Source organism: Poecilia latipinna, unplaced genomic scaffold (assembly GCF_001443285.1).
Source record: "Poecilia latipinna isolate Pla-1442-1.1 unplaced genomic scaffold, P_latipinna-1.0 Scaffold1479, whole genome shotgun sequence".
Taxonomy (NCBI): Eukaryota; Metazoa; Chordata; class Actinopteri; order Cyprinodontiformes; family Poeciliidae; genus Poecilia; species Poecilia latipinna.
In genome coordinates this window covers 114,212-137,823 of record NW_015114095.1, presented here as the reverse complement: position 1 = coordinate 137,823, position 23,612 = coordinate 114,212, and the positions used below count along the sequence as shown (strand labels likewise).

The 23,612-nt window shown below is 37.7% G+C and overlaps 1 long non-coding RNA gene across 1 annotated transcript; it reads right to left on the bottom strand.

Annotated features, from left to right (window-relative positions):
- Positions 1-1,796: 1,796 nt before the first annotated feature.
- Positions 1,797-4,159, bottom strand: LOC106962966 (uncharacterized). Its single transcript, XR_001428089.1, has 3 exons — positions 3,966-4,159; positions 3,571-3,684; positions 1,797-1,978 (listed from the first exon to the last, which is right to left on the bottom strand). It is a non-coding gene; the product is annotated as an uncharacterized LOC106962966 (long non-coding RNA).
- Between the last annotated feature and the right edge of the window lie 19,453 nt (positions 4,160-23,612).

The following is a 23,612-nucleotide window of genomic DNA, read 5'->3' as shown; positions in this document are numbered from 1 at the left end:
CATTCTACTGCCACATTCAATATGGCGGCGACGCAACGTCGGACTCAGCGTTCAATGAGGCCTCCACTTATTCTTTTTCACGCCTATGGGCGCGGGTACGTGACCGCACAACTGGCAAACATGGCAGAGCAAGTGGAACAGATACATTCACTGACTCACTGTAAATCTACGGTTTGGCAACACTATGGATTTTACATGAGAAACGAACAGCTTGAAGAACCAAAAGCGATTTGCAAAATGTGCCACGCTGCTGTCAAATACACTGGAAGCATGACTAACCTTATAATACTTGAAACAACATGGAATCCAGCGTGGAGACGCCTATCAGTTCACCGTCTTCAGAGGCAGATTCACGTCGTTCTTCTTCCTTCAGATCCACTCATGGTGAGGCTCGTATTTCATCTTTTTTCAGTGGACAACTAGCTTTTAACTCCACTCCTGCACAAGCTATAGCAGATGCTATGGACTCCTTGTATGTTATTGTTTACATCCAGAGTCTTCGCGCATGCGCACAATGCTGGATGGCCAAAAGACTAGCCTTTTACATGGCATCCATAGCCACGCCGCCGCGGTAGAACAATTCCGTGAACTAAATGACACCTGGAGATGTATGATTCATTCAGTGCAGAGCGCCACAGCAAAGGGGGAAATACCGCAGAAGAACCGTCGAAGAAACAACTCAAAACCGCTAGTATTCGGGGGGTTTTTTTTATATTTTTTTTATCGCTCTGTGTCGGCTACACTACGCGCAGACTCGTTGCCATAGCAACTGACAACAACGTCAGGATTCAACACTGAAAGACGCTCAAATATTTCCCTCACAAAGATTATTTTACATATTTTTGTAAAGAACCATTCTTTAGCAAATTATTGAAATTTGAATTGCTTAATTCATTTTTATTAATGAAAAAATATACAAACAATATATTTGTCTGCTAAGTTCATTTAAATCGAGATGCATCATGATGAGGACGTAAATCTTTCTTAATTGAATCGCTGGTTGATGGATGAGGAGGAATCTTAAACTGAGCTGAGTATTGGATCTTAGCTTGTTAATCCAGCTGTGTATCCTATCAGGTAGAGATCAGAGATTCTCCATCCCTGCAAAATAGGTTTTAAAATAGGTGGGGGAAAAATTGGGGGTATTCTAAAACCATGTTTTGATAATTCACAAACATGGTTTGTGAATAATGTGCTTTTTTAATGTGTAAAAAGCACATTAAAATTATTTAAATGATATGTTTAATTTTTTTGCAGACTATTGCTTACAGATTGGATTTAGTTTAGCTTAAATCTGAAACACAGCTACCTGCAGCTAAATCCCCAAACCTACAGGATCAAAAGTTTGATTAAAAATCTCTGTGGAGGCATTTTAATATGGCAGCTGCACCAACATGTTACAGTGAATGGGAGTGTGTTGGGCTATGGGTGTAACTGGTATTTAACGCTGTTTCAGTGTAACCATGGACCTATAGCTTCCACTAACGGCTGTCACAGGAGATTTCTTTCAGCCAAATTGTTTTTTTCTTCTTTCTTCCTTTTCACGTAACATCAATGAAGCACCAAGTTTGTGTGTCTGCGTATGTGTGCAAGAAAGAGACAGTACCGAGAGGCAGACTTACAGCTCCCCTCCTCTGGTTAAGAAAACATGGCAGCTGCCAGCCCTGGCAGACACTTGGTCTAGCTAATATTAAGTTCTTGAAAAACACACATTATTCTATATAAGGTTCTTATTTCTGACTTCTAAACATGGAAATGAAGAAGTCAATCACATGGGACATAAACTGCTTTATGAACATGAAACTTTATTTATAGCAGTTCAGCTCTCACACCATTGGAAGAATGTTTTCAGAGAGGTCTGCTGGAGTTCACGGGATGTCCAGACCCAGGGAGGTTGTCGTATCACATGTTTGACATCTTGATTCACTTTCATTGCTGTGGGGTTAGTGGAGCATTATAGCGTCCAGTAAAGCTCTGTCTTGAAGTTAAAAACAAACACACATGCAGAACAACAACGTAAAGATAGCATTTACCCAAAAACAAAGGGAACAAACTCAAGCAAATAATGTAGACATGAGATAAAAAAAATATCTAAAACTACATGCATAAAAGTGCAAACACTGGACTTGTTTTGCTTTCAATTATCTGAAAACTTCAGCAGTTGTCAGCCATGCATGCACAAATGGAAAGTTAATGATAGCATACAGCCACCATCACCCTAATTTGCATCTTTTTGGACTACTAATTGATCTATTGTACCTGGAGAAAGGCACTTGCAGAGATCTGAACTTATCTCTGTACAGACAGGCTGCATGCCATGTTGTTGCTAAATATTATTTACATGCGTTTGAAACAAGATGGACGTACACCTGGACGTTCACAACAGTTTATTTTGTTTTGAAGTAATAAAAATATTCATTCAACAACTAATGAACAACCGATGAAAGAAAAACGATGAACGCCGAGTCAAGTTTGATTTTGTGGTCAACATGGAGAAACACTGAGTGGATCCGCGAGATGGAAAGAAAATCTAAAAACTGGAGGAATGTCTCGATGTTAGCACTTGTGGACTTGGAGTTATTTGTAATCAATATAAAAGAGGACAGAATGTACAAAAAGGATCTTGGCAGGTGTGAATAAAATCACAAGTGAAGTGAGGATCAGAGAATCCAAGACTTTTTATGATGAACTCCACTCTGCAGACAAACATGTCAGTGTTGGAGAAATTGAACCATCTTAATTTGGCTAACCTCTTGGATTAGACACACTATTAATCCTGACTTAAACAAAGGCTAAGTGACAAAAAGCATCACAGCTCCTGTTATTCTTTATAAAATGTTATCTCGTTGATAAAAAATACATTTTCCCATGTTATAAGTGAAATAATCTACTTTTTCATCACCACTAAGGAATTATTGACTTAATGCAAGCTCCTTTAGCTTAATGAAAAGTTCGCCTTAGATATTTGCACGAGAAACTAAACCAAAAATACTTGGTAAGATTTTGTGTGTTTGCATTGTGTGAAGTTTTAAACTGTTTAAAGTTTTAAACTGATACATTTAAAGTCAGACCAATTTACAGCAAACACAATACATAAACACAAATATATTCATAATTCTACATGATAATGCTACAATTTCGGGTTAGACTGATGTGCTTTCATCCGCCAGTGGTGTAACGGTGACATATGTGTTGTTTGTGTGTCTTATGCTTGTACAGTAAAATAAAACTTTCTCCATAACGAACAAAAGTTTATATTGAACAAGCAAAATACCAGCTTATTAAAATCACAAAATAAGGCTCACACTTTCTGCACAACATTTCACATGTGGCTTTCTTTATCAGACTACATACAGTGTTTGATTCGAGCTTCAAAGCATTTACCCCAAACTGCCTACCAATCTGTGTGTGGATGTGTTTGCGATGTGAGAGCAGACGGGTGACTGGGACTCATACTGACTGTTCTGAGGGGTCGCCATGAAGTTCACTACATTTGCACATTTACAAAAGGTCTCATCTCAACATTGCTTTCAATGTGATGTTTTGGGAAAACAGCAAAGTTACCAAAACCTTTACAACCCTGCAGATGGCATCATCGGGGATCACTGAGAGGTCAGCAGGTTAATCTTTGGAGGTCCACAACATTTCCTGAGAAACGCTCGATCATGCAGCGGAGCCAGATTACTGTAGAACCATCAGGAAAGTTTGCAAAAGGTTTCAATCTCTGCTCAAGGACAGCAGCTTTGTAAAACAAATGATGAACAAACGATGAGCTTAACTGTTTCCAGACCGTCTAAAGTCAAATATGTTGCTTCTTTACCTCTGGGATTAGCTTGACATGTTTTGTCAATATATTAATGGACTATTTATGATTGGAATTATACAAAGATAAACCACAACATTCTTCTAAGAGTCATTTAAGAATTGCACACTTTAAAAAGGTGAAACATTTGCGCAATGTGTACCTTTAATGTTGCATTGCTGTAACATCCCTTGTATTTGCCACAACTAAATGCTTCCATCTTGTGGTCAAAATCAAAAGCTACAACACAATTCTCCTGTAATTGGACCAACTATTTTGTGCATTTTTAATCCTGTTATTTTCCTACAAAGTAATTTAACTCGTATTCCATTAGCTAATTGATACAAACACAGATTTTCAAAAGATCTCCTGAACATCTCACTTTTCCATAAGCAATGAAGCTGCTTTTATTCTTAAAGAAAAAAAAATCATAAGGGTTGGACACATTCTCCTAATATTTAGAAGGTCAATAGGATCTTAAATATTACACACATCAACATAAATCTGTCTGCAAATTTCTGACTTACAATATTAGCCGTACTCAACCTCACTTCTGATTAAAATGCAGGTGATCTGTTATTCATAGATATGAACATTTGAAATACAATCGTGGCCAAAACCTTTGTATCTGAGATTGTTTTTTTTCTCCTTTTTTTATTATCATAGTATTCAGAAAAAAAACAGTTAATATTTATTGGTTTTGCTGTTATCAGCAAACGCATCGAGTTTACCCATAGAGTCAATGTGCAGAGTGCTGACCCTTCTTTGCCAAAAATTCAGTAATTTTCTTCCACCTCTTTGGTACCAATATCTAGTCCAAACCCAAATTATAGAGACCCATTGTTGCCTTAGTGCTTCAGAAGTAACAACAGATTATTTTGTGGCTTAAAGGTTTTTACAACCTTCTTTTTCACTGCAACACCAATAAAAAATAAATTGTACCAAAAGAAAAACAATAAACATTTCTAAAATTTCAATGAATTTGCACAAAAATATGCATGCCACAAATACATTTTTTAATGATTTTTGAGTTTAATTGTGAAAATGCTCTGTACTTCTAATTATGGAGAATTGCATTGCAAAATGCTAAAACCTTTCTTTGCTAGCACAGTGCTAAATGTGAGTTTTTTTCATTAGCATCCACCAAATGAGGATGTTTTGTTTGTTTGTTTGCTTGCTTATGTGGAAAAATGACAAAATGATATGCTGCCAAGTTTTGGGAGAACAATAAAGGGCTGGGTGAGTTCACACAAACCAAGCGTTTTCACATCTGATGCCAGAGCAGCACCACTCTGCTTCCTGGGCGGATTCTGGGAACAGTTCAGAGATGGTCCACAAATCCATTTTACATGCATAAACGTGCAAGCGTAGCTTTACTGTCAACAATCTGTCCTGTTATCCTCAGATAAAGGTGAACATGAACAGGAAAAATACAGTGGTAACGTTGTTCTGTGCATTTACCTGACCCGGCTAATGGCTATGCTAGCTAGCTAGTGATTAGAGTTGGTTATATTTGGTCTAATTGCAGCAAATAACAGAAGACAGCAATCGTTCTTAGTCCACTCCTTTTAAATATGAAGTGATGATGGACAGCGTTTAAAATAGTCCTTTATATCAGTAAGCCTTCATAAAGTTACGATAATTTGGTTAGAATGAAGTTCCAAAACAGTCAACACAGAGAATTGCTGAAACCGTATCTCACATAGAAACCAAAATCACAACACAACATAACAGCGTGAGTCACCCAGACAGCTCATTTTTCCCATTGTTGTGGTTCACAGATGTGCCGCTGCTCACCCTCAAATGTCCTAAGAATAAATTATTTGGCTGCTGCTTTTACGATGCTAAAAATACACAAAACTTTGAGAAGAGGTGTTTGTGGTGTGATATGGCCTTTAAGATCCAGAAGATTTCCTGGTTGGAGAAGCAAATGTTTAGTATTATGATAAAAGAACCACATTGTATCATTTTTGTTTTGTGACTCTGTCCTCCAGCAAGCTGCAAAATTGTGTCTGAACTGAAGTTATCTGGACGATGTTGATGTTGGATATTTGATTTCACTCTTTATTCCAAGAATAATTGTGAAATAAGCTACACAGGCTACTCAGAGCTTTTACCAGATGTCCCACACAATCAGAAAAAACAAACATTTAAGAGAATAATTCCCCACCAGTTTTCCGACTTCCATTATTGCAGCTGTGGCTTCAGACTGTCACTCTTTATTTTTTCTCCCCAGACACAGGTGTGTGTGTGTGTTTTTTTTTGTTGTTTTTTTTTGCTGCCTCTGTTGCCAAAGGCCGCTGTCCTCGGTCTCTGCGTACAGACACAGTCCTTCCAACCTGTCGATTATGTTGAACAAGCTGGAGCTGTGACAACAGGGTTTTGCTCAGGAGGAGACACCAGTAAGACTTCATGCAGCAGAAACGTCCGCTTTGAAGTCCACAGATATCTAGAAATCTGCTCTTTCAGCTGAAATAAATGTTGCTTTTTTTGTGAGGCCATTTGGCAGCAGAGCAGCTGTGGCTGCTCGCTGTTTTTGGAGGAGATCATAACTAGGAAAATAAGACTGTGATTTATTTATATAGCAAATAATCTGCTGAATATGTTACTTAGCAGATTAATTATAGGGATTTCAAATGCGTTATCAATTATTCAACTATCCTTAACTAAAACTAAAATAATATTTGCCTGGGAAAACAGCTAAAAATGGGATTGTGTAAAAGTAAACTTTTAAACTTTATGATGAAAGTTTGATGAAATGATTTAGGCTTTCCTAAAAATAATCTAAGTATAAGAAAAAAAACTTTCGCAAACTAAACAAAATCTGTTAAAATGTTCACTATTCTGGTGTTCAGCAAGCAGGAAAAAAATCATAATTGACAGAAAGTCAAAGGTTAGTGATAACAAAATGATCTATTTATTTCTCATTTTATGTAAATAATTTGGGTGAATAGTACTTTTACAACCATGTAACCACAGTTTGTGCTCTATATAAAGCTACATAAAGCATGTATTTTTACTATAAAAGGGAAAAAGGGACAATTTGCTCCAGCTGTGCTGTACGTGTGAGCTAATACAAACACTGAGTGGGGCATCTAACCCTTATCATTAACCTCCTAAATGTCAGACCGATGAAAGTTAATACAGTGTGGGAGTGTTTGCTGTTAAGCAGCAGGTGGTATCACAACATTTATTTACGTGCTAACATGTTTTTCTCTTGACCTGCCAGGGTAATTAGCAGCTGTAAATTTGTTGGAGCTAGCTGTTAGCTGCGGGGCGTAAGTGCCACAAGAAGGGTTTAGTGAAGCAGCTAAATAGGCAGAATGCAGCCAGTGTTGGCCACACAGGAGCTCTGAAGTAGCTCCTGAATACTTTGCTGTTAGCAGCATCTGATCCACGCAGCGTCCAGCAGAGAGCCTGGTGACCTGAGAACAGGGTCACCTCAAATGCTTCACTCCTGAGGAGGCAATTGAGTGCTTTGAAGAGAAATGACTCCCAATAATGGTGAGCATTACTGAAATGGATGGTCAGGTCAGAGTACATGTTGATACCAGCTGTCCAAACTGAAAACATGAAATTCTAGTGGCTCGAACTCCTGCTACACTTTTATTGAATGTATTTCTGATGAGCTCTCCTGAAAGGTTTCTCTTGACCTTGTTTTCACCACAAAACAAATGTAAACGAACCGGAGCAATAAATATGAACGGGTATTGAAATATTTAGATGAGCATGTGAAAAATGAATTTTACAGCCACACATTTTTAGCAGCATTTGGAGTCTTTCTTACCATCATGTGGACTTTGCACATTATGGACCCAGGAAGAGAGAATGTGATTTCTTTTCATGTTTTTGTTTGCTTGCTTGTTTCCTTTTGTTAAGAATATGCCAAAAGGATTTTCTGCAGAGCTTTGAGTGAACATCAAAGGATGGTGTAAATGTACATAAACCAATCACAATTAGTTTACATGCATTTACACTATTCTTTGATGTTACTGATACTTCAGTATTAATCACATCTTCTGATGCTTAAGGAGCAAACATCCACTTCCTCTGCAGTTTTAATGGTGCCGTGTGCAACTTATGCAACAAATATGTTTTTTATTTGTTAAAAACTCAATATGCTGTGACAGCTTAAAATGAGACAGATAATCAGTAAAGACATCCATCTCCTCTGCCTGATTTGGGCATGCTCCTACTGCCATCTGCAGATATACACTGCTCAGTCAGAAACAACCAATTAGAACTGGGAGGAGGGTCTTAGTACTGCCAATCATGCTAGTGTATGCACTGCTCATGCCCTCCCTCTTCGCTGCAGCTAGTTCCCTACAACAGAGCCTACCAAGAATGTTCAGACTAATTAGCATGGTCACCGAACTGTAAGTTGATTCTCCATCATGCACATTGAGTAGCACATACATGAGAGTGATTGCCGGTGATAAGACTTTCCTCCTGGCTCCGATTGGTTGTTTTTGATTGGAAGTGGTTAATTTCTGCACACTGCAACAGGAGCACTGGGAGGAGATTGATGTTTTTACTGATTATCCGTCTCTAATTGTCAGTTTGAACAAATATGTAAAAAAACAAACATTTTTTTGAAAAAGTCTGCAGCTTTGAGGATTGGCGATTACTGGCAGTAAGTCTTTTACATTGCTGCAGAGGAATGTGGTGCCTTCCCCTGTGCAGAATTGTTTCGATTGAGCTACACTGGAGCACAAGGGGCCTGTTTACGGTCATGGCACAGCATCCAAATGAGGTTCAAGTCAGCAGCAGACTGTGTTGGGTTATTGTCATTCTGCATAACTCGAGCTGTTTGAACTTAAGGTCACAAACTGATGGCTCGCACTTTCCCTTCGGATCGTCTGTGAGGCGCATAAGTGTTGATTCTATCTATTGCTGAAAGTCGTCCATGTCTCAAGCCAATAAGCAATCCCATAAAGATGTTTTTGGAAATGTGAGATTGTGGGTTTTTTCTGACTGACCAGCAGGAGTTTTGGCCTTTGAACTATCCTAAAGATGTCATAAACAAAAAAGCCTTAACTTAGGCATCTGATGTGCAGAGCGTTCAATGTTCTTTTGCAAACTCCTTCTTCAGTTGTCAAAACGCTCTTCGATCCCATCTGGTACCACTGTTGCATGTTTTCTCTGTTTGTAGTTCGTGACTCACTGTGGTTTGCTGGAATCCCAACGTCCAAGGAATGGCTTGGCAGACTTGGTCTTTCGTTTGTATTTTCTGTTGTCCACCATTTTGAGAAACCTGCTCTTAAACAAATACTGCTCTGTAAAAGCGTATATTAAATAAATCAGAGTATAAAGTACCAAAATTAGGTAAATTAGCATAGAATGACTGATTTTTGTATTTGCACCAGAAAGAACAATAGTAAAACAATTATTCCTAGTCAGATTCTGTTACTAATGCACTAAGCTATAGCTTCTGCAAAAAGATTGAGAGAGAGTTTGAGATTCAGCTGGGGAGACTTGTTTGATTGTCATTTTTTAAGCTGTGAAGATGAGGCCATGGATCGATCTAACCGTCTGTCTAGGTTTGTGTAAAACCAGGAAAGCAAGTCGTGTTTTCTTGCTCCTTCAACGTTACCATCCCGGATGATTTTGATTGATCTGGAGGGCTGTCGGATTGGAGGCTCAGTGTGCAGATGTGAATGAGAAGCACCTCGTCATGGCCCGTCAATCACGACCACCGCGCTCGCACAGACACACTCACTGAGCACCTTACACACTTCATAGACTTAACTTTTCCCTACGGGAGAATAACCGCCAGAATATTTAGTTCCCCCACATTACCAGCCACCCACAGATGCACTTCTGTGCACAGACAAACACACAGAGAGGAGTTCAGTCGTCTTGCCTCTTTTCCCCCCAAACCTTCTCTGTCTCTCTCTTTCATTTAGTAAATCTTTGAGGTTCTTGACAGGAGCACACGTCGTTTTCTTACCTCCTTTTTCTGGTTTCATCACCATCCCTCTGATCGGCCTTTGAAAAACATGACGGCACACTGATGTAAGATGTCTTCCAGTTCAAAAAATATCCTTGGAAAGGCAACAATCACGTTTGAAATGAAATTAAACCCCCCCAAAAAAGGAAGAGGTCTGACAAGCCTGAGCAGAGGACTGAGCATCAACATTTTAAAATTAATGGTATTCTAAAATATCCACTCTAAGGAGTAAAGTCACAATGGTTTCTATTTTACTGGGCAGATTGAAATGCACTTTAAACTTTTCAAGTCTTCAGAATATAAAAACCAGGTGGAACCTTTTGAGACCAGCATTATTTAAAGGCCCAAATATAAAGCAGAGAAAAACAAGTTCAAAGTCTCGTATGGAAAAGTGTTTTGGAGAAAAACAATGCTGCACACAAAATTCACATAAGCTTATTTCCTGCTACCTTTATTACTAACCAACAAACTTGTACTGGTTTCAAGACATTAACAAATATCTTTTTTTTTTTTTTACAAAACCAAATTAATTGGGTTTAAAGTGACAAGAGGAATGCAGCAGGAAGCTCATTCTGAAAGAACTGACCTGACTGAAATCTTATTCTCTAAGAATGATTTTGTGCATATAATGTAATGAACATGTTTTGTACAGCTATCGTCTTCAAGGAGGCATAATAAGAGTCCTTTAAGGGATTCAGAGGATGACCTGAAGAAATTAACTCTGAATGCATATTCCTGCATATGGAAATCTGCTTTCTTCATCAGGTTTGTGAGTGTGATTCTGAAACTGGAGAAAATCCAGCACCTCTCTAATAGTTCACTTCCATAGCTCAGGCTGTGCGTGGGGGCGAGCCCGACTATATTTAGCAATTATTGTTTAACCTCACACATCAGCTTCCACTCCTTACCTGCCAGTGAGGTGACAATCTATGTCTCCAAAGGCAAAGACTATTCTGGTGCAAATGAGCACATCCAGACCGCCGTCCTTGCTTACCGCCCAGCTTATTCCAGATCACCCTTTCATCCCGTGATCCACACGTTTATTACGCCTCGCAATTAAGCGAAAGGTCTCTACACAAAATAGGGGTTGAAATTGACCAGGGAATATTAAACCCTTGATGTGCTTTAGGCGGTCATAATAAACCTCTGCAGTAATACAGGATTTCATGATGTGTGGTAAAATAATAAGCGAAGGCAGCAGCAGTGGCTGCTCAGTCCACAGAGTCACCATACGATCCTGCAGCCTGATCTGAGAAACACGGTGAGTCTGAAGAGGACAAACTGAAGTTAAATTGAATTTGGATCGAACTGGATTCTGTTTATTCAGATAATTAGACCTGCTTTGTTTGATTAAAGGTGTAATTTCTTTATTTGATGTTAATTTAAACAGATTAGATTAAACTGCATAACAGAAAAAAGGTAGAAAACAGCAACAAAGTAGTAATTAGAGGAATCATGTCGGTACCAAGTAGAAACTGGGGTGCAGCTTGTTGTCCGCAGCACATAAAAATACAGCAGAACTTTATTAAACTGAGCTTTCTAAAAGAAGACAAAGCCACACTCAATACTGTCTGTTTTTATTTAATTTAATTCCCCTTTAGGATCAGTAAAGTATTTTTGAATCTTGATTGAATTTTCACAGGTTGATTAATTTGTATTTTCTGCTTGAAAAAGGCAAAAAGTTGATTTATTTGTTTTGACGCCAGCATGAACTGGGGAACTACATTAATAATTTTATTTACAAGTTTCTGGTGTTTGCACAGCAATTATAGGTTCGCTAAACTTTAATTGCAAACACCACCACCGTTAAGGTTTTATATGAAAAAAAAAATCAAGATCACCATTTATATTGATGTAAATAAAGAATTGACCATTTCTGCAAAACCAAGCTGCAGATTTGACAATGACATTTCTTGTGACATGTCACAAAACAAACCAAAAAAAATCCATAGCTACGCCTCAGAAGACCCTAAAAGTCCTCAGCTTATCCTCTGTGCTGCAGACAGCAGTGGTGTTATGTTTTGAAATGTTGTCATCAGCTCCCCAGATAACAGACCAAAGTTATTCATTTAGTCCCAGGCTGTGGAGTTACAAAGTGTGATTGATTGTCTGTCACTGTGGAAAACTTAAAGCAAAGCTTCAAATGTCTTGCAGTTAAATGGCCTTCTGGTTCAAGTGCACTTCTTTTTTCCCCCCACCACTTTAAAATCTGATTAGACATCACATCAGAGACTCCAGACTTATTCAGCTGTGCCACTCCTGCTAGGATAGCCACTTATCCTGTCAACCACCCCCACCCACCGGACATGGCAGGACCCTTATTAACAGGCAAAGCTCCAGTGGGTCGTACCAAAACCCCCGTGGGGGGGTGGTAGTCATCAACACCGTGCCGCTGCACTGCTGAGTGACAGCTAAACGGCTTAAAATGTCACTTTGAATAAGAAGCAGGCCACACACAGGGCTCCAGCATCGCACTTACAGTGATTCACATACGGATTCATAGACTCAAACACTCCAACCTGCTGAGATTTGGGGTCTTTTCTTGTTGCACATCTTTCCCTGTGGATGAGGATTATCTGTAGAGATTGGATTTTTTTATTGGTCAAACGTTATTTAGCCCATTCATTCATGTGTAGAAGACTATGGTACAGAATTCAAAACTTTAACAGGAAACATAAAGATATATAAGCTGTTTAATTTCCCTTTGGGATAAATAAAGTATTTTGGAATTTGAAGGTTAAAGTGCAACTCGCAGTAGTGATGCAGCAAAACAGAAAAGCAACAAAATGTGCAGCAATGTAGTCTTGTTTAATATGTGCAGCGTTCGAAAATAAATATCACAAATAAAAGTAATCATAATAAACATAAATAAAGGCTTTAAAACTTTAGCCTGTGTTTAAATGATCAATAATGAATTAAGTTACTAAAACAAATTAACTTTTCAATAATATTCTAATTGAATGTGACTATTTGATCCTGCCTTCATAATTTTAACCTCTAACTATAGAAAATGCACAATAGTATCAAACCTCTGCATATTAAAATGAATGATGGAAAATATCCAGCAAACATGAGTTAATATAACAAATGTACTTAAAGCTCTGCTGTTCTCTCAACCAAGTGCATTTACTCACTTAATTCATTTTAGCTCGTTTTAAAATAGGTTCACCTAAATTTAACTTAAACATGCTTCTAAATAAAATCAACTTCTTCTGCTCCTGCTTTCTATTCTCAGTGAAAACAATCACATTTACATGTATTCTGTCCTCACTTGCTCCATTACTGAGCCACAAACACAAATGACATTGCTAAATTTCATGCACACACCCGTGTTGCTGATGAATGCTCAGAGGCAACAGGAAGCCAGATGTTAAAACAATAGGCTGCGCCCCTTTAAATAAGGACATACATAAGCTGCAGCCTTGCTGAGCAACAAGCTTCTTGTGGCACAAATTTATACTCTGCAATTAGGCTGACAATGCTGTTCACACACAGAGAGATCTGCATCACGTCACCTTTGAGAGCCGTCACACAGTGCAAGTAGGAAGTTGTAGTTGCAAAATGTGAATCAATTAAAACCCAGATGCCTTAACAACGTGAGAGAAAGCTAAATAAGGTTTTACATGGTTACAGATGGCGTTTACACAATGTAATTCAGGGCAATGCAGCGTAAATGCTGCCATAATAAATGACTAGAGAGGCTGACTCATTCAAAGGGGGAACGTACAGCTGTGCGCAGACTGACATGGATATTTAACTCCAAATAATTCGAAACTTTAGGAAGCTGAAGTTCTCATCTTCAGCAAAAAATACTTGGGTTAGGGTTAGTTTTTAGGAAGACTTGCTGCTGCATTCCTAAATATTAATTGGATTTATGGTTTCCCAAAAGGCTTTCTGCACAACATGGCCGCTGGAGTTTGGCAAAAACCTGCGACTTTCTGCATCATTTATTCCAAACAAATGAAATCAAAAGATGTAATTTATCTTTTGCTGGTTTCATATATTTTTCTAACCTCCAACATTACAGCAGATAAAACATTTTTCAGACTAAAAAGAAAGTAAAAGGCATCACATTAGCAAAATATTTGCACAGCATAAACAAGGACTGTCAAAATGCACTAAGTGGGTGATAACGATCTAAGTACACTTTTTTTTTTTGCCAATTTGTGACATATATCCGACTTTTTCACGTCAGTCTGTATTGTGTATGTAAGCAGTGCAATTCCAATCTTTTCACCCGTTCAATGTTAAACTCAGTTTAATTACGCAAGTCACACATTGCTGCAGATTAACTGCCTTTGTCCTCAGCTTGAACGCTTGTTACAGTTCAAAATCCATATATATTTATTTTTCCCATATTTAATTGTTTTTTCTTGTTTTTAGAAAGTGTCAAAACATGACATAGGCAGTCATGCTATATGTGGAACTAGATCAGATTCATTTCTGATTGTTTTCAAAGCCTCTCCAGTCTGAACGGTCATGTGGTATTTTATCCGGCTTTTACTTTATTACTGCACCAGAAGAAGTCAGACGTAAACCTGTAAATATAATTAATTTTTAATAAGAGCTTGTGAAAGAAGTCTCTGTCACTGCAGCTCATCACATTCCCACCGCTCCAGGTATGGCCACACATTCAAAGAGACCAACGTTGCAGCTGATGCTCATCAAAACGTCATTTCTGTTAGTTTTGCTATTTTCAGTAGCTCCTTATGTCTTGTTATCATTTTGTGACAATGCTGTCAGCTTGCATTGCTGAAAGCGTTGTTATGACAACAATGTACGTCTTCTGCACATGCGGGTCGCTTTGGGGTCATAAATTATCAGAAATCTGATTACAGGCACATTTAAATAGTATTATGATCAACCATGCATATAAACAAACAATTGTGTTTCAGTAAAAAATCTGATTTAATATTAAAGATCTGCTGTGTAGCCTTATGGGGTCAAACTTGGGATTTCAGTTCATTAACATCATTTTCAGCCATCTTTGCTCTACAGACTCTAGTAGATAAAACTGTGAGTTTGTCCAGCAGGAGCTGCTGAAGCGACTCAGTTCCACGTTTCATGGAGGAAGCTCTCGGGACTTTGACTCTCCTGAGCAGCAAGAGCCAGCAAAGGTCTGGAGTTTGGTTTCATAGAAGTGCTTTGATAAACACTCCAACCATTATGTGTTGAACGCCAGCTCCTTAAATCTCCCAGGTGTTGATGAGGAGATCTCAGGCAGGTGTGGATGCTGCAGAGCTCATCAATCATGCCCACTCATTGGAAACCTGCAGCTCCAGAGGAAGAGGCACAGGAAACCCAACACACTCACAAAGCAGCCATGACAGCTGCAGACACATTCTAACACAGCTGATGTGGGATCAGGATCTACCAGCAGGACATTTTTATTTACAGATTATTAAGTCAATCAAAATACCAAACAAAATAAAAAGGTTGTGGGACTTGAACTAAACTTTTATTTGCTTGTTCCAAGACTTGGTTAGGATGGAAAACGATTAACAAATTGTTACACACACATATTTGTCTTGAAGCAAAAACAATCAAGAAAGGTGAACATGCAATGAAAAATGTCCTATGTGTTTTTATTAAGGTGCAGAGCAAATATCTACACAGTTTATAAAGTGTAACAAAGTCATAAATCGATTTGATCAGGAGGGAAAATTAATTGGAACAGAAAAGCAACTCCTGGTTCTCCACAAGTAAACTTCTAATCAATGTGCTATAAAAAAATCTATAAAAATTAATAGAGTCTTTCCAGATTCACTTCGGTATACAGATGAATCTGCAAGGTGCTCAGGTCATGTGATTATCAATTCAATTTGACAGAATATAAATAAATAGATACATAAATAACAAGCATGCACATGCAAATATGTTAATCTATAAATAATCTATAAATTGGTGCAGAGAGAGTGTTGGGCTTTGTAAAGTCTGATAGATACAGGCAGAAATGATTTCCTGTGCCGCTCTGTGTTGCACATTTAGCAAGTAGAAATAATTTTGGTAATTTTAACAAAATTAAAATAATAAAAGTTTGGTCTGATTTAGTTTCAGTCAATGAGAAAAAAATGGGTTTGTGTCTTTTTACTCAGTGTTTGTCTGACAATTCTAAGTTTTATACTTTTGGTTTGCACCTCTCTTGACGTAAATAATTCTTAAAATTATTGAAATAAAACAAATTAAAGGTAATGAAAAAAGTGTCTATCACTTCTGAGTAAAGTGAGGTATTTTATTTTACCAGCCTAATCCTCTGAAACCATCCTCAGTGCGATCATGGAGCATGTGGGTGAATCAACATCGGCTCCCTGTGAGATTCCTCGTCCTGAACAACTCAGCCATTGAGGAGATGCATTTTGCTGTGAGTATTTAAAAAGTCTGCATGTAGTGAAGTCGACTGTGAATGTGTCTGTGCTTGTGCGTCTGTGCATGTGAACGTGTGTGTCTACATGACGGGGTGCGTGTGTGTGTGTGTGTGTGTGCGTGTGTGTGTGTGTGTGTTTGTGTGAGAGAGAGAGAGACAGACAGGTGAATGTGTGTGAATAACAACAACTCCCCAGGGGCTCCACCAAGCCTGTGGAAATAAAATATTAATGATCAATCACTTCTTTGGGACCATAGAAACACTGACACACATTTTCTCTTACACACACATTCACACACACGCACGCACGTACGCACACACACTCAAGGAGGGACCTCACAAATATGTTATGCTGAATTTGTGGGAAAGCGGATGTAAATATCCCATCTTTAACCAACCATAAGCAGTTGCTGCTGGACATTATTGCAGAATGGATAGAGGAAGGTTTCAGCAAAACATAAACACTTTATTTAAAAAATATAGTTTTAAATAATTTTATTCCAGGAAAATATTTCCTGGAATAAAATTGTTTGATTTTGCAATTTGACACCTTGAAATTGATGCCTGTCTCTTTAAGAAGCTCCTGCTCTTTCCAACACTCCGCCTTCAGTGCAACAACGCGTCTCATTATTCTGTTTACAATAATTGAACTGAGATATAATCCACACAATAAGCTCATCAGACATGCAGTTCCAGCAGGTGTTTGCTAATTGCTGTCGCTAGTCTAGAGGAGATGAGAGGGGCTCAGCTGGAGACAAAAACACAAAATCTTACAAAGCAATTTTGGTCTAGTTTCTAGCATAAATAAGACAAAACTAACTTAAAATGAACTTTTCAGCAAGAATTAGGAGCTTGTGATGTTTTGATGTTGATGAAAAAGTATTTATTCCATAGGGAGATTATTTACAAAAAAGTTTGAAAAGTTACCTGTATATTAGTTTTGTCTTATTTCAAGTTCACTTTGCACTAGAAACTTGACAAAGTCTTTGTGTTTTTGCAGCAGGAGGAGCTTTGTGTAAATAGGCCATTTGTGAGAGTGAACGTTTAGGCACCCCAGGATAGTTGCCATGGGAGATTCAAAGATTTCTCAAACATGCATAAAAGAATCAAAGCAGCACATCGGGTATGTTTCTGATGAGGGAAAAACATCGTAACATAACACAAAGCTCATTTTGCATAAAACCCCATTTTAACTGACTTGGCTGTGAAGCAGAGTCAGCTGCCGATGCTCAGGTGTAGTGCAGAGACTTGTTAGTCCTGAGACAAAAGGAGCCGAGACAGAGAAGCAGGAGACGGACACTGGCAGCCAGCCGCAGTCCCCTGAAGAACACTGAGTCCACTGGGACCCACATGTCCCTGGAGCGCGGTCTCTGGCGATGGACAGACAACGCAGCGCAGATGAGGAGGGCAGAGGGGGGCCTCTACCCGGGGCCTGTGTCTCAGCCCGAGCAAGGCGTGGGCTGAGACTCAAGTGGAGAGTCAGGGGAGGACCATCTGTGTCCCAGCCAGCGAACGATTTGAGAAGCGCTTCGTGGACAAAGCAGTGCTTCCTGGGGCGGAACTGGCAGCGTGGATCAAGAGGTGGCTCCTGGTGCCAAATTCAGCCAACTCTCTGGTGACTGTTGAGGACGATTCTGAGACTCAGTTTTGTTAGCTTCTAAGATTAAAATAATTTATTTGAACTCAGGTTTCTGAGATGTTTGCCCCTCATATTAAGAGAACATTGGACCTAAAATGAGAGTTAGGGTGTCACCTTAAACATGACCTGTTGTACTTTCTTAAACAGGTTAAATCTATAGCCTAGACAAAAGACAAAAATGTTCTTTTCATTTTTTGCACAAAATAATTTTTAGATAATGACATTTTAGTCTGGTCAGTTCTGCCTATTTTGAGCTGTTTTTGTCATTTTATATCCAAATAAGCTGCTTCTAGCCACTCATCCCAAGGTCACAAGTGAACATGTCTACAAACAGATGTGCAGCTATGCAACCATACATCTTTGAAAAGCAGAAGTGCAGCCTTGTGCACAACCAACAAGAATGCAGCAAGTAGTTTCTGGATAGTAAGTCAACAACAAAACACTTGTCTTTTCCAGCAGCCATTGTACAGCGCATACAGCGGGAAAACCAGCTGACCAAACGTCCTGGAGCTTCACTTGGATTGCTAGGTGACGGGAGGTTTTTGAAACACCAAAAAATATTAACTTATTGCCAAAAAACAGTGGGGTGATTTTTTTTTAAAGAGTTTGAACTGTTTCTGGAAGCAGTTGAGACCCAACCTGAGTTATAAAAATGTGAAAAATGTGAATTTTGCATAATAAATCCCCTTTAAAGAAAAAAGGTGGAGGTGCCACATCCACCAGAGGTGTTGGTCCTCTGTGTTTTCCGAAGTCCTCAGTCAACTCAGCCAACAACTACCAGAAATATTAACAGCATCTCATGATTTATTGAGGGGAGGTTTACACCTCAACAATGCCACATTAATGCGATATTTCATTAAAAAAAAAAATCCTAATCAAGAAAAGAGAGTAGAAACAAACACTTTTACAAAGCATTAAATTTCAGATTAAAATATTCTTTTTAAAATTGATTTTAATTTTTGGTCTTATTTACCTCATCAAAATGACAATATTTCCTTTTTTATGTAATTAACCGATGTAAAATATGAGTTTCACCCCCTGAAAGAGGTGAGGAAAATATTGAACTTTTTCCTCAACATTCAGATTTTTTGAGATGTACTTGCATGATCTCTCAGAAATTAATGTCTCATTATGAGAAGTCGTCTCTGCTGCCATGCATGTGACAGCTGGAGCCCATCGCTGTTACTCAGAGCCACTCCACACAGACAGAGAGCTGCTCACTCTTCAACCATTCTGCGTCGACTAAATCACTTCCTGCAGAAGGCCGTTGCTGCTGTGCTGCACATGGATGGAAAATCCTTCCATCCAAACGCCTGGGTATCATAAATGTACAAAATAACACAGTAGGAAGGGTTTTAATCACCAGAAATACCTCGTTAAGATCTGATTTCCTCTTAAAGCCACAGCATCCTAATTACTTCTTGGTTTTAATCGGTTTAGGTTTTGGACACGCCTTTTTATCCTTTTATATCCACATCGTCAGAACCATTGACAACATAATTAGTATCACCAACATCATTATCGCCACAGTTATCTGTTTTCAATACCCACAGATGGGTGGGCCAGGGCCCCAAGGAGGACACACACACACACACACACACACACACACACACACACACACACACACACACACTAAGTGAAAAGAGTGGAACTTACCTATCACCACCATTATTACCCCTTCGATGCTGTCCCCTCTGGGGAACAGACCAGTGTCTCGTCACGGACTGACATCTCTCCCATGGGTCCCTAATGGTCCACACAGACAGAAAGACATACACACACACACACCCACACGCACACACACACACACACACACACGCACTCCCCGAAGTCAATTCATGTGGAGCTGTCAAGAAATCTTGAGCCAAGAAAACTGTTTCTGAGTGAGCGTTAACATTTGTGCGTGTGTGTCTAAATGTTGTCTCGCAGTGAGACAGGGCCAGTTTTGACATTACTTCATCCCTCAGATAATTGTTAGGACTATAAGATGTCTTTTTCTGTAAGGAAGAAGAAAATAAATCAAAATAAAGCAACAGATTCTCCGTGTTGTTTTGACCTGCTGGTGGAGGGACTGGCAGAAAGTCTCTGGGGGAGAAAAGAAAACGTTCTTCTGGTTTGTTGTGAATATATGTTGTGATGGACACACAGGACTGCAAGGCATTATTGGCTGTAAGAGTACAATACCTATAAAAACACACTGCTAAAAGTAAAGCCAAGCCAAGTTAGTGAAGTTGGCAATAATAAATACTTTTTTTACTCTTTAAAATTTAGTTTAGCTATTTTTTTTTAAATTTAGAGTCAAAAATCAACAGCAATAATTTGGGTTATTAAGAAAAACAGAGTTAATTTTGTGATTCATACTTCAACCGTATTATTCATTTATAAATCTCACTGTTCCAATCTCAATGAGGAAGCAAAAATATTTAGATCTGAATTAAATATTTAGCTGCAAACTAAATATTTGGTTTGTAATAAGAGATTAGCTGCAGAGAAGCAGAAGTGGAAAATCTGGGTGTCTGTAAGTAAACTCCTGCTGGTGAGATTGAATCACTTGAATTGTTAATATTTTAGCCTAAAACATAAGATGACTAATTCAGTCTCACCAGCAGGAATTTATATAGAAATATGCAAAACCAACATTTACTTTAATAATCTACTTTCCTGCGTGGACTAATTAATTTACATATTTCCAAATATTTAGCTTGATGCTAAACTAAATATTTTCCTTGCTAATTAAGTATTTAGCTTGGTTAGGATTGTGACATTTAGAAATGTATGAATCAAATGTGATTCTAAAAATGAACCTCCATGTTTTTCTGCTGTTACAGGCTAAATAACTCAAATTATTGCTGTTATTTATTTTTTTATTTTGTATCTTTAAAAACAACAGTCCATCGTTTCTCTTTCAGGTTGTTTTGACTCTCCTCACTAACTTTTTGTTTCACTGAGATCCAAGTTTTCTGACAGCAACTGCAAAACGTTGAGCTGCTTTTCTTGAGCCTCTTCAGATATAAAAATATTTTATTAATCCCACAGGGAAATTAAACGTTGTCGTATCTCATTAATTCAGATTCTTCAAATACTTATTGAGTTATTTTAACCAAATTGGTCATTGTCCATTTGGAAGAGCCATGCGTTTGCAGGTTTTACTTTCCTGGCTCTTGCCTGCGACGTTCCTTCAATATTTCCACACAATATTCTTTATTTATGATTTTATCTACTTTGTGAGCTGCATCCTATACTGATATTTCAGATTTGGGGTGGGATGTGATAAGCTTCTCTCTTTTTCCTTCAAATGTAATGATGGTCATTATGGCTAAACACATTAAGTGTAAGTTCACTGGAGCGAAAGACACGTCTCCAAAAATTATGGCTTTAATCTCTGAGAGGAAACTGTAATCTGACTCTTTATGTAGCTTCTGAAGTAATGACACTTTCCTCACTGATTGGCTTTTCACTCTTGGATTTTATTTAATCCCATAATAAAATGTGTGTATTAAAGGTGGGTATATCTTTATGAATAAAAACACTGGTGACTCATCTAAACTTGCCCACATTTCATATTTCAAACAGCTTGTCAGAATTTTCTTCAGTAACACTTTTCAGGAAGACTGAATTTCATCCTCACCTTTCTACTTTATCTTTCCAACGTTGCAATTTTCCTAAAGATTTCCGACGGAAAATAAATGGCTGTTGGTCCTCCTTTTGTCTCGGTTGTGTTTCTGAGTGCTATGTTCAGCGCTGGGACAGTCAGAACTTTGATTGTGTCAGTGTGTTTTTGCCTTCAGCTACCTGGTATTTTGGCCTCCTTTTTCTGTCAAAAATTGACAGGTGCTTCAAGCTAAGCTCAACAATGTACTGTGTTCAGTGACAGCTCTCTGCAGAGCCATATTCATTCATGCAGAGATGGAACAGCGGTGAAAGTTACATTTGTGGGCCGTAAAGACATGAAATGCAGAACCTCAAGGAAACATTGATGCCTGTTTAACGGGTTGATGTAATGAGAGTTTCATCCTCACTTTCAATAATGATTTATTTAGCAATTTTAAACATTTAGAAAATCTGCTAAAATGTTCTTTGCAACTATTACTACTATTCCAATACATAGACAATTTCTGATAGTATTTCTCAGCCCTTTGAGAAAGTTTTACATTTGGAAAATATAAATAATGCAGAAAAATGACATAAATCCCAGCAATAGTTAAGAATAAATAGGTCATTTATGAAGGTTGAAACAGATTATCTGTTTTAAAGACATTGCTAATTGCTGAAAACTGAGCAATTATAGTGGAAATTTAGAAGAGTTTGCTAATAGGACTGACAGGCAAAAACGTTTTTGATACAATATCTCAGCAGTGACAGTGAAGCCACGAGATATTTTAATTGACAATAAGCCAAAGGAGAGGAGAGAGTGAGAGGAACAGAAAGGCAGAATAAGACTGCTCCTTCTCCAGGGCCAACATAATTGCTGAAGTTAGAGAAATTTGAATTTAATTCATGATATGTTTGTGGAATATTCACAGAATTATAGGTTTATTTTTTACTTCTTATTAAATGTTGCACAGCACCTTGTAAAATGAGAAAATATTTTGTTTATGTTGCATATATTTGTGAAAAGTTAAAATGTTCTGGAGATAATTAGAAATGCACAGAAATTTTCTTTATTCAGTTAAACATCTATAACATTACTTTAGTTGATAACTTTCCTTATGATTAAATAGAAATTAATCACTGGCCTTAACATATTTTGTATAAATAAATAAAGTTAATATGCAAAGATAAAGATGTTTTACATACATGGAGAATCCTAAAGTTGAAAGTAATGAGGGGTCATCCTGTTTCCAACTTAAAACACAAAATATTGTGATTTAGTTTTATTTGCTCAACAATAAATTTAACACATTTTTTAAACAAATTTAAATTTTACAAACTTTTTTGTTTTTTCTTTTTATTTGATCTACAAAATGTTTTATTTTTTTCTCAACAACAAAATGAGAACTTCTTTCAAAAAATCCTTCTTCCACAAACCCAGTTTAAAGAATGGATGTGCTCTGGTCTTATTTCTAAATAAAAGCTTCTGGATATTTATATATCTGCTTACGATTACATTAAAATTACTTTGAGGCTAACACTTTGTGTAAAGAAATTAAATTGATCATTGAAATTCTTATGCTAATAAAATAACAAAAGTGATTTGTGATATTCTTGAACTGCTGCCAAGGGCCACAAAACATTGTTTCTCTTTTTCCCCATTTAGAGAAAGACGGACTGTGGGAGAAAAACCTTGTTGTTCTCTTTACTTCTTGCTGCTCATGCTGGCGACTCAATCAACCAAAGTCGCTTCACATCGAGTAACTGCACAGTTTTACCTTCTCCAGCGTTTACCTTTTTGACTCTTTTCAGATAATCCTGCCAAAAATATGCAACCAAAAACATTTCTTTATGGATCAATTTGTCTTTTTGCATCCTGTGTTTTCACAGCAGGATGTGATATTCAGAACTCAATTGGTATGGCTTTCTCTAAAAAAAAAAAAAACTAGATTTTTTTTTCTTTTTAAAGTACATTTTCCCCTGCCAATGAAAATATTCATTTTTTTTATTAATATTCATTAATTATTGGCTTAAAACAAGATGAAATGTTACTTATACATTCATTTTGTCTTATTTCAGGAACAAATTGTGCCCAATTTAAAAGGCTGCTTTGTTATTCAATAAAATGTTTCCAAGGATGAGAATAATAATAATTAATAATATAAAATGCTTAAATGCCAGATGGCAGCAGAGACCCAGGATGAAGTTCCCCACTTGTGATGTCATCAGCAGGAGTCTATTAGACGTTATTTAAAACTTAAAGACT